Raw genomic sequence first — 13,164 nt, 5'->3', positions numbered from 1 at the left:
AAGTTTTTAAAATTGCTTTTTTTTAATGTACGTTGATATTGGAAGGTGATGTAGAAAAAAGTGTGAAAGAGTTTGAGTTCAATTTACTTTGTTCGGGCGAAGAGTTGTATTGTTTGAATGGTGGAAGAAGGTTGAAAGGGAGGAGGAGCTTAGGGAAGATGGTGTTGATAGAGTCCGGAGTGAGGAGTTCACAAACATGTTCGATCCTTAGGGCTGAGAGAGGTATTTATATGGGTTTTACCTCTTTTGCCACGTGTTATCTCTGGATAGGCTTGTTGGCCCATTCTATGGTTCCTTATGTGTCATCGCATAGGTTGCAAAGTATGTGAATAATAAGTGATGGTTGTCTTATTAGAGTGGCATGATTGTCAAGAGTGACTAATTTGCGCATTTTCTAGGTCTTGGCAAAAAGGGCATGAATGGCAAAACCAAATGGGCAAAGTTAGGTGGTCATAATACTCTAACAAGGATTGATCACATATATGTAATGATATATACATAATTAATTTGATGCACTTTCAATGAAAATTTTAAACTCATATTAAAAGTAATACATACCCCTTTGAAGGTCTATTGACAAAATCCCCTTATATATAGTGATAATAACCAAAACTACACAGGCAATGCTATATATAAACTTCAAATTTATGCAATTTTATACACTAAATGTTAATTTGATTCAATTTTCACAAATCACTAATAAAATTATTGATATAACAACTTTTTACGTTAACATATTGCATACACAAATAATTTGGTTTATTCAATATAAAAATATATTGATGCATTTATTTCTTTAGATATGTACAGTTGAATGAAAATCAAAATTTCGTTTACATATTTGAATTTTAATTAAAGTTTTATTGATATAATTACATGAAATCAAAATTTATACGTCAAATTACACATTAAATCAAAGTTTATATATAATATTAATATTTATCCCTTTTTTATTGGTGAGACAATAATCATCTCAGACTAAGGGTGAGTTTGGATGAGCGATGCGTTTACCAGCGGTTAGTGTAAAAACAACGGTGGCGGTGAGATTAAATACTGTAGTGATACTGTAGCGTGAGATAAAAAGTAAACTAAACGCACCGCACCGCACCCAATCGTCCTTCCAAACTCACCCTAACTCCCTTTTCCCCAATTTTTGCAGAAAAACAAGCAATCATCTTAGGAAAACGTAAAGAGAATATCCTCTAATTGTCTTATGCCAACAAGTATACAATATCCTAAACATGTTCGTAATGATGTAATCAAGTTTTCGTGTTCATATTGCTAAAAGAAACAAAGAAAAAAAAAATCTTAATTTTGTAATATACAGGTGACGTGGTATTATAGATAAGTATATATAGGTGTATGTATATTTTTGTGTTGTATTTATGTATTTTTTATTTCATCATTAACGTCGAAGAATTTTTCTATTCTTTTGAGAAAAATTATTAAAGTGTTATTTATATAATCATTAGTTAAAGTTTTGTCTCTTAACTCTAGCGGAAATTTTTGAGATTGCTTGAAGAGATAATGAGTTCAACAAAGTGGGAGAGCTTCATCGCATGGTTCATATCTCAAGTAGTATTGTAATTGCAAATAAGTGCCTTATATGTTGTCGAAACAAATAGCCTGACAAGATACTCTCACTTTGTTGAACTCATTGTCTCTTCAAATAACCTCAAAGACTGTTGTCAAAGTCGAGAGACAAAACTCCCAACTAAATACAACATCGACCCGTTTATAAATTTTAAGCAAACAACTTATTCAAAAAAAGTCAACCTCCACTTAATAAACATGTTATATATAAAAAATTAATACACATTAAATAAAATTTTAACATGTTGATGTACACGTGTCGTTTTCGTATTATTTTTTTAAATAATAGATGTAGACCCATAAGATTATGACTAGGGAGTAGGTTTAAGAGAGATCACAACTCACAAGCAAGAGAGACGTTGGACAAGTTGCGGGGGGATCGTCTTTTTCTTCTGTTTTGCACATTGGATATATATCAAGGACCCACAATGCAATTAGGTTAAGATTATAGATCAAATTTTATAAAACAATTTAAAAAATTAGCAAATATACCAATCACTTTGAGATTTTGGCTTAATAGTAAAGTTAAGATTTTTTTTCCAAATTTATTCTATTTTAATTAGTATATATTTTACTTAATGCATTGTACTAATTAATTATAGTTTTAGTTATTTGAATTGTAATAATTTGTAATTATAATTATGATTAAAAGAGAAAAAAGAGTCATTATCACCAACAAATTATTGATTGAGGGTTTAGTCAAGCAAAATTCCCCGACCCATTTGTTCCCTGACAAAATAAATTCGACCGTCCTTTTTGTAGATCATATAGATAATTCAGCCACCAAAAACAATATGTTAAATAAATGTGTTCACGAGTTTGATTTCGTTGGAAACTGAGATTAATGTGTGAATTTTTCTTTTAAATTTGATTTATTTTGGTCTAATTTTTTAATTTAAATGTAATTATAATAATTAATTTTACTCGAGCTTTTAAATTATCATCTTGATTTAAATTTAAAAGTGTTTAATTAAAATTTAAAATAAATTTTAAAACTACACGTGAATTTTGGTTTAAAATTAAATCAAATTTTATATATAATACTATATATTGAACTAAATATATGCATAATTTTAAGATTTATCCTTTATAATTTCGAAGTATTATTGTTAGATCAATTAGATCGGGCAACTTAATTGTTAGGTTTAGACTTAAATGACAGTTTAAATTTGTAAAATTCCCATCAAGTTCTTTAATTTTTTTTGAAATTGAATTAAACCCTTTAAAATTTTCAAAAATTTTCATTAATTTTCTCAAAAATTTTAATTAAACCTCTCATTTAAAAAAAATTAATTAGGCTCACCCGAAATTCAATATGCCATGTTTTGCCACTGTATATTGTATTCATTGCGTGCCCTTTCACATCCCTGAGCCCTTGCAAGTCAACGACTTGTCTAATAGTCACCTTGCAAGCTGAAGACATTTGCGGGTCTAAGACATTGCGCCTCCATCCTATTAAGCTCATTCACTTGATATGGATAGAGTTTTCGACATTCACATGTCATATATAGTTGTTCTCTTGACATGTCAACTCACACCTACCGACGATAATGTACTAGTAGGCCAGGTAAATCCTGAAGAGTTTGAAACCTTAGGCGACATGCGGCAACTTGTAAAGGATCAAGGACAATCCCTTAAAGGTCCACGGGCATCAAGATAGAAGGCCAAAATACATTCTCTTTTCTAATACTTACATTCTAATCATCTTAATCTTTTTATAACTTTATGCCATTTTAAGTGAACCGTCTCGTATCATTATAATTTTCTTATTATATCACCAATATTATATTTTTAAAATACATCATATATAAATAAATTATATATATTTTGAACAATAAAGCAAAGATTTCGAGTTACACAATTAAATTTTCTTTTATTTGATTCTGATTTGATATAATTCAATTCAGAATATACTTTTTATGTCGTACTGATATATATATATATGTATATTGCGAGTGATTTGAATCATGCTGAGATCAATTACGTAGTGAATTAATTAAATAATAATAGAACATTGATCAAACATGTGACCAACCTAACCTCACTAGAAGGCTCCAATTTTCATTTTGATTTAAAAATAGAAAATGTTAATTGTGTTTTATCAAATAGATGATTGAGACCATTTTTGTCTAATTCTAGTTTTAAGTCCTTCTGTTATATTAAAATTAGGAGTTTAATTCTTCTATTGACACAATTTGATTCCTTTAGTTTCATAATGTTATTAATATTTTCCAATTTAATAACACTGTTCATTATTATTGTTAAAGTAATGGTGTAAATTTGTACTGTAAGAAAATTATTAACAAAAAAAACCATGTCATCATTTTAACGATAGAATTATTATTAGTTTGATACCAAATTACGCTAAATAAAAGTAGAAAATAAAATTTTTAAATATCAGCATAATTGAGGGACTAAAACTGTAATTAGACCTTTATTTTTGAACAAGACAAAAGGATTTTGCATAATGAGAAAATTGGGGAAAAGAGCAAGAACAAGTCTTGATACAATGAATGACAGAGTGTTTACATAAAATATTCCTTAAAATATTTACAATGTTCAATCTACTCCAACAAATCACTTTGGATTTATTTATTTATTTTCGTAATTTTATATTATTACTTTTATAAATATAAACAAAGAAAAGAGAATTTTACCACGTATAGTATAAATATCATTTATGATGTTTTCTTGTCAATGAAAGTTAATTCTTTCAGATTCGTGACTGTTCATTACAATCACAGACAAGTGAAAGGGATAGGCGACCCTTTCAAAATGGATAAATATTATTTGTAATTCTATCAAGGTAAACTATACAAATAGTCATTATTGTTTACCTTAGATTACGTTTTAGTCACTTATGTTTGAAATGTTACGTTTTAATCACTTACGCTGTCGTTTTGTTACAATGTGGTCACTCTACCATTAAATTCCGTTACCTCCCTAATGACAATCCTACGTGGCAGTCCAAATGGGTTTTAAATACCAACTTGGATATCCAGTTATTAGGTTGAAAATAGGTTTTTAATTAAATAAATTTAATTTGGACCGCCATGTAGGACATCTAAGTTGGCGTTTAAAACCCATTTGGACTACCACGTAGGACCACCGTTAGAGAAGTAATAGAGCTTAATGATAGAGTGACCACTTCATAATAAAATGATAACGTAAGTAACCAAAACAGAACATTTCAAATATAAGTGACTAAAATGCAATTTGAGGTAAACAAAAGTGACTATTTTTATAGTTTACCCTTAATTATATATTTTAATATCTTTAAAAAAATGAAAAAGGTGGAAGATTCCAATATTTTGCGATTTGGAAAACTTTGGAGTGTGGTGTTGGAATTAAAAGTAGCAGAAAATTTTTTTTAATTTATAAATATTTAATTTTGAGGATTGAAGAATATAAATAAGCTGGATACAGCTTTAACATCTGTCATAATTTTTATTTTTATTTGTAAAAAGGTACAAACTCCGATATGAACAACTGCTCAATATGTGTATTTTTATTAGTATTAGTAATTCTAAGGATATGTATATATAATAATCTATCCAACATGATTGACTCTTTATTTTATAAACACAGGTCTTGGTTTTCATGATTGGCTCTTTATTTATTATTAATAATAAATATTTTTGTGCTATTTTTGGTTTAATTTTGCTGCCACCTCTTGTACTTTTTACAAAGTTGAAATTTAATCTTTTGATTAAAGTCCAATTGATAATGCTGTTAATAGACTTTCACAAAAATGAAATATGTGGCATTTTAATTTTTTTTAAATTGTCTATGTGTGGTCAATGTTACACTCGTGGAAGATCAAATAAGTAAATAAAAATATTAAATTTAGGGTTATAATTTTTTTATTTATTTTGAATTTGAGATTGTAAAGTATTTTAGCATTGTTTCATAAATCACAAAAACAACGCGAAAGTAGGTGGGGTTTTTTCCTTACATTAGTCACCTGAAAGAAGTCATACAATCTAATTTAACAAAAGTCTTTTGACGGTATTAGTGATTAGACTTTAATTATAATATATATATATATAAAGATCAATTTTTTGGAATTAAAAAAAATTCAAATGTACAAAGAATACATATAAATAGCATAATCAGACAGGTTTCCTTTGAGGGTTAAAATATGCTCAAACTTATTTTATTCTTTGTACACTTGAAATTTAGTCCCTTACTTTTATTTGAGGAATGTTATCTCATTACTTTTTAGTTTTTAATTCCTACTTTTAAAATTTAACATTCTTAAAATATATTTGTGTTACATTTTGAATTAAAAAAAATTATTTAGTAGTCATATAACTAAAAAAAAATAGTGTTATAATGGACAAGAATTTAACAAAAGAATCATGACGGTGTTAACAAGTGAATTTGTATTTTTAGATCCAAAAAATATAAAGGTTAAATTTCTTTAAAGAAAGAAGTAAAGGACAAAATTTTAAATATATAAAAGTATAGGGAGTGGGAGCATGTTTTTAAACCTTAATACTAAATCCCAGAATAAATGTTGAACCAACTATTTGACGCGTTCGTGCTAGCACAGTAGCAGCAGGCACATGCATTGCATGCCACCTTTCACAAATCTTTCAACAATATTATTAATTTGTATTTCTCTTCTTTAACAGCTAGACACTTGTGGGTGGCAAAAGAAAAACAAATTTATTCTTAATTTTTAAGGAAATAATGATTGAAGATCCGAAAATAAGACTATGACTGGAAAATTAATGAAAAGAAACCGTGTGAATGCAAGAAATTGGCCATTTGAATTTAGTTGAAAACTTATATATTGCATGTTACAATCTCTGTCTTGAAGTTTAAGATATATATTTATATAACAAACATAATTCAAGATGATTTAATCCGTCATATCAGATAATAAACTTGTCATGTTAAAGTTGGCAACGAAAATTATTGGGATATGATATTGTTGATATTTTGCATTTGTGCAAGCACACCTATGATATCCAAATATATAAACATATCTTCAAATTGGTTTTGATTGAATTAAGGAAATTGACTTCCTTATTTTGAAGAGATTGGATTAAATCGAGTAACTTGGCAACATATCTTGAAGATTTGAAAAGTTATCTTTGTCATATTCAAGATAATATCCTTGCTTATTATCTTGCTCTTTTATGTGCCTTTTTAACTCTTATATATTGGAAGGCTTGTGTAGATAAAATGTGTGGAAAATTTTAGCACTTATTTAATCAAGTGAGTCATTTGATTTTTATAGAGTGATTTAGATCTTAGGTGCAAATTTGAGGTTACTAATCTCGTGAGTGTTAGTGCTTGTAATCACTTGCTGTGTGAGGTGTTAAATAATAAATTATCTCTCTGAATAAGACCCCACAAACAAAAGAAAACTGAACTTCGTAAATATATCGAACATTTATTGTTTTTCAACTTTATTCTTCACTAATACCTAAAGCAGTTGGCACTGCTCGTGACACTACTCAATTTCTGTTTACAATTACTGATTTTGGAACTAACAATATACTATTAATATGTGAACTACTTAATATTAGATGAGAAAATTAGTCTACAAAAATAATTCAAAATTTCAATACTTTTTAATGGATCATTTGGACCATCATTCTCTTTCTTTTCACTATATTTTTTTTGGGTGGACAACGTATTTGTTACCAATAATATAACAATAGTTACAATATCATCCACCACATCTATGACTATGATCACGACTTAAAATTTCTTTCACTTTTTAAATTACTATGCATTATTGTATTCACTTCTAGAATGAAATAAAACTAGTGGATGACGACTTTCATGATTTTTCATTGACATCTTATTATTTTGTTCAACAACCAAAAGACATGAAATTAATTTAGAATATTTTTGAAAATATTATTGTTATATGAACATATTGGATGCATGAAAGGTTGATAAAGTTTTTTATAACAAGTCCTCAAATTTTAATGTAGAACTTGTCTTGAAAATTCTAAAGTTATACTCACTCACATAATCAAAACGAGCTTTAGATAGAACTATCGTTTTATGATGGTTATATCTTTTTTTAGACTATAGCAAAATTCAAGTTGATCTTTTGTAGTCAAATATTCTATTTTCAATCTTTCATAGATATGATGAAGGTGAAATATCATAATTTGCCGTTATCTTGATTAGAAGTCTTGCACAATGGTATTATCAAAACCTTACACTATAACGAATAGTTCTTGTTTGATATATCAACTGAAAATTCGTGTTTGACAAAATTTAATATAGTACTAACTAAACAAAACAAAAAGATCAAAAGAATCTTTATATGGAATCATATTCATATTTATATACTAACCAGATTTTAGTAATGAAACTGACTTTTATATTTAATCATTTGAAAAATATAAAAAAATTTAGACAAAAACAACTTTCATATTTGTCACTTAAAAGAGTTGTTAAACATAAGTAGAATTGAACAAGTCTTCCATTACAAAAAAAAAAAAACATAGTGATATGACATCAATTTGTAAACTACAATCATACAAAAGGATGGTCATAGCCAAATCTAACAATTATAGCTATATATATAACATTTTGATGATACGTAAGTTTAGTATAACCTCAAATTAAAAGAGAAATAAGAGAGAGAGAGAAAGAGAAAAATAAGAGACAAATAGAGAAGATAATACTTCTTTTTCTTGGATTTCATAAATGAGTTTCTACTTTAAATTTTTTTACAAATATTAAATATTTTTATAAATTCAATGAAGATTCTGAGAGGATTCCTATTTTTCTGAATAAAACATTATAGTTAGACACAAGGTGTTTTTTGGATTTTCTATTTAAGTACTCACATGAAGCAATAATTAATATAAATAAAAGAAATGGATACATAGAAATTAGAGTAAAAAGCAAATAATGATAAGGAAGGCCCATATGAGTTGGAAAGAAAGAAAGTGGCGAAAGAAGATTATGATATCTCAGCTATCATATTAGAGACTGAAAGTTAGGGAAAAGAAAAGAAATGAAAAGGACTGATATTTGCCCACTCCATTAGGACAAACATATTTGAAATTTAAAATATATAGAAAAAGTCGATTAAATCTTAGTTCGATTGATATTAATATTAAAGAATTGATATGGGTGTCGTTGTTAATATAGGAGGACGTAGGTTCAAGTGTGTTAAAATACATTATTATCTTATTTATGTGTTGGAGAGGGTCTATGGGTAATTTTAGACATTGTGTCAAAATTAACACAAATATGATCAGAACTTATAATGATGAAATTATTCAAATATATATATATATATGGAAAACATCAAATTACTATATATAAAAAATTTTATTTTTTACATTTTATTTTCGGGAGACTTGGGCTTGAGTATGGTGCCCGAAAAATATTTTTAAAATTTTCAGAATAATTATAAAAATTATTATTTATAATATTTTATCTTCGGGTAATTTTAACTTGAGTATGGTGGTGCAAAAATATTTTTTTTACTTTTTCGGGATAATTATGAAAATTATTGTTTACTATATATCATTTTTCAAAGCACTTGGACTTGAGTATGATGCTATGAACATATATTTTAAATTTTTGGAGATAATTGTAAAAATTATTATTTATTATATTTCATTTTCGGGATACTTGGGTTTGAGTATAGTAGTACAAAATATATTCTTAATTTTTCGGAATAATTATAAAAAAATTATTTATTATATTCATTTTCAAGGTCCTTGAGTATGGTGGTGCAAAAATATTTTTTTTTTAAAGATAATTGTAAAAATTATTATTTGTTATGTTCCATTTTCGGGACACTTGGACTTTGAGTATGATGCCTAAGAATATTTTAATTTTTTTTTGGAATAGTTGTAAAAATTATTGTTTATAATATTTTATCTTTGGAACACTTTAGCTTGAGTATGGTAGTGCAAAAATATTTTTTTTTTAATTTTTCAAGATAATTATGAAAATTATTATATTTAAAAAAATATTATAATGAGCAAGCCTAATCTGATTTAGGTTAAAAGGGTGGATCAAAATTTAAAATTTATATTTTCGACCAAACTAAATATCGTTAACTATGTATGGTATTGATATTTTTGCTAGACTTAATTTAAAACTTGGTTTAATAGGAAAAGAAAATGAATTAAAGATTCAATTAGTATAGTTTTTAATTGTGGAAGAATTTGTATGAATCGTCACACTCCAAGGTATAATACCCACAATATTATTACATGTCTAATTATAATTATGTGGGTATTTAGCCCATTGATTATAGATTTATTTAGGCCCAATAAGAGTTATCATTGATGCTTCTTTAAAAAAATTTAGTAAAAATAAAGTGGGTCAATAATTTTTACGGGTGATATTAGTGTGGTTGGATTAGATTTTTTAGATTTTTTAAATCGTTCATTATAATTCGGTTCGATTCTCGATTTTTTATATTCATTTTTTTATTTTTTAGACTTAATTTTATAAAAGTAGCTTTGTTTTATGTTTTTTTGAATATTATTTGACGAAATTTCAAGGTATTTTTCATAAATATTTTTAAAAAATGATAAACTTTCTAGAGCATTACATTTATTTTCACTATTTTAAATATAAAATATTTATTTTTATATCATAAAAAATTAAAATTAAATAAAAAAACTAAATTTGGTTTCTTTTCGGGTAACTAAAGTTTTTGAACTTACATTCTATAAACCATCAAAATACCTCAGTTTAGGTCGATTTTCAATTTGGTCAATTTTTTTTCCACAAAATAACCCTAGTAATTTGACACAAAATTTTTAAAGATATGAAGGAGGCTAAAAATTTTGGCATGTAAAATAGTTATAGCTAATTGCACTAAGCATCCTCAAATTATGACCCTATTTTAAATTGGTTCCTAAACTACATCCTTAAATTATCAATGTTATATTAATTAGGTCATTGTGTTACTAAAATTGTTAATTTAACTGTTAAATGACATGTCAAATCTTATATGACATAATTTAAAATGAATTTTTTAAAAAAATTGAATATTGTAAAAATAGATGTTTTAGAAACCTCGGTTTTGAGGTTTTCGAAACTTTTACAAAAACTTTATCGTTCACATTTTTTTTAATTTTATAATATTTTTAGTTTTTACTTTTAAAAATTATGCGACAACATTCTATTGATTTAAAAATTTTAATTTTAAAGTTAGCTATATAAGGTTTGATGTGTTCATTAGGTTTGAATAACGAAAGAACCTAGTTGATATAGCATCGATAGTTTAAGAAAGTAATTAGAATGTTTTGAAGTTTAGGGACCAATTTAGAATGAAAATCATAATTTGAGATGGTGATATTTTGCTTAAAGAATCTTAAATCTTTTATGTATTGAATTATTCCACACAAAACTTTAACATTTATTAGATTATGGTACATCCATAATGTGAGTGGAAAATTAAAATAAATATATTTATCAAAAGTTTATATAAAATTTAAATGGGTCTTTGGTTGTCACACCCACATATATAATTTATTGTGTTACAAGTTCAAATTTTATTATGATTGGATTTTATCGATTTTTTATAATAAAAAAAGTAAAAAGATATTAAAAAAAATAAGCTTATAATAATATACTTTGCATATTAAAGGAAATTTTAATATATTTCTAATTGAATTGGTTGAGTACTTTAAAATTCCAACGACTTTATGTTTTATTTGGTTGAGTATTTTAGGAAAAACAAGGTTAAATTTTTTTAATTTATATTAATGAGAATTAAAAGGTATAATTTAATAATAATAAAAGTTCAATTATATACTTTAGTAAAATTTAATAAAATTAATGTTAAATTAAAGGGATTAATTTTAAAAATATATATGAACTTTTGTTCGATGTATAAATTGATATATAAACTTTAATTTAGTTTAATTGTGAATATGAAACTTTGAATCTTGTCCAACTATATATATGAAACTTTGTTTTTATTTCAATTATATACATTTGAAAAAAAAATATGCTTATAACTATAATTATTTGTGTATATAATAACAAAACATAAAATGAAATTAGTAATTTATGAAAACTGAATCAAAATCGAAATTTCATATATATAATTATTCAAATCAAAATTCTGAAAAATATTGGGGAAAATCAGAAAAATATTTTAAAAAATTATAAACACATTTAAATAACAATAATAGTTTTATTCATTTTTTTGGATTTGGGTTGAGTCGGGATAGTTGTCCGGTGGAGTTAAAGGTAGGCTTTAATCTATTTAGTTTTTTTTTTAATTTAAGTTGGGCTTGGCTCGATTAGTTAATAAGTTTAGGGTTTAATTTTTTCTCAATAAATCGTTATCAATTCAATCAATTACCAATTTATCATTCAACCATAGTTTAAAACAGTTTACAAATTAATTAATCTAATCTCTTCCTTTAAATCAATACCTCAATTAATTTTCAATTCAACCGAATGTATCCGATCTAAACATTGTCCTCACCTACAATAAATATATAAATTACTACTCAATTATTACATTTGGTATAAAATTGATTGTTCATTTGACTCCCCATATGCATGCCGTCATTGCTACGTAGTGATTCATGGAATCTTTACTTTAAGGACATGAATGGGGACCATAATTTTCTTTCTTTGCTCATGTCGGTTACATGCACCAAAATTACAAAATTTGGAACATTATTCAAAACTACTTGGACATGTCACCAATGTCAATTGGTTAAAATTATTCCCTGTTTACAATCCAATTTTAAGTTAAATCATAGAATAAAAACAAAGTTAAAACAAGGAAAAGACGTGTCATAAGAATTATTTAAGTCGTTTCATATGAAAATAAGACTCTTGGGGGCATGGATTAGTCTACATTTTGAACTCTAGTGACCAAATACGAAAGCAATGAATTACAGCCATGTTTTTGGATTTTTTTAAAATATATATAATCACATATGTAAAAAGAATTGGATGAGATTGAATTATGACTCAATTTTAAAATATTTATATTTAAGTTTGATTTGAGTTTGACTCAATTTTAATTTATTTAGTTTACGTAACATTAAATGATGATAATGGCGGTAAAATGTTCGCAAAGTAATAAGAGAAGAAAAAAACACACGAATTTTATGTAGAAACTCTTCTAGGAAAAAAAACTCACAGGCAGTTGAGAAAAAATTCACTGATATTGAAAAACGAATGATATAAAAGAAGTTCCAACTACATTTACTTAAGGGTTGAAAAATCCTATTCTAATCAAAGTTAAATAAAAAAACAACAGTTCTATACGGATTCAACTTGTGCTATATGGTCTTATGGCCCTCGGCCTTTTGCCCCCACAAATTCTCTTTTTTTATCATGTATTTATTTCTTCAACAAATGACAAAATTTAGGTCAAATAATTTTTAACAGTAACCTAACTTGTCATGATCTTTTTGAATAATGCAACTTATGAAAATTTTTATCAACCACTAATATACTGGATAACTTAAAAATATTATTTAAAACTTATATTTTTTTAAACAAGAAAAATAAAAGAAAAATACAGTAGATAATCTTACACTGATTTTCAGAACCCAAATCATTGTCAACCTTAAACTCAACTCCCACCATAAA

The sequence above is a fragment of the Gossypium hirsutum genome, chromosome A08 (genome assembly GCF_007990345.1).
Source record: "Gossypium hirsutum isolate 1008001.06 chromosome A08, Gossypium_hirsutum_v2.1, whole genome shotgun sequence".
Lineage (NCBI taxonomy): Eukaryota > Viridiplantae > Streptophyta > Magnoliopsida > Malvales > Malvaceae > Gossypium > Gossypium hirsutum.
This window is presented reverse-complemented; position numbering follows the sequence as displayed.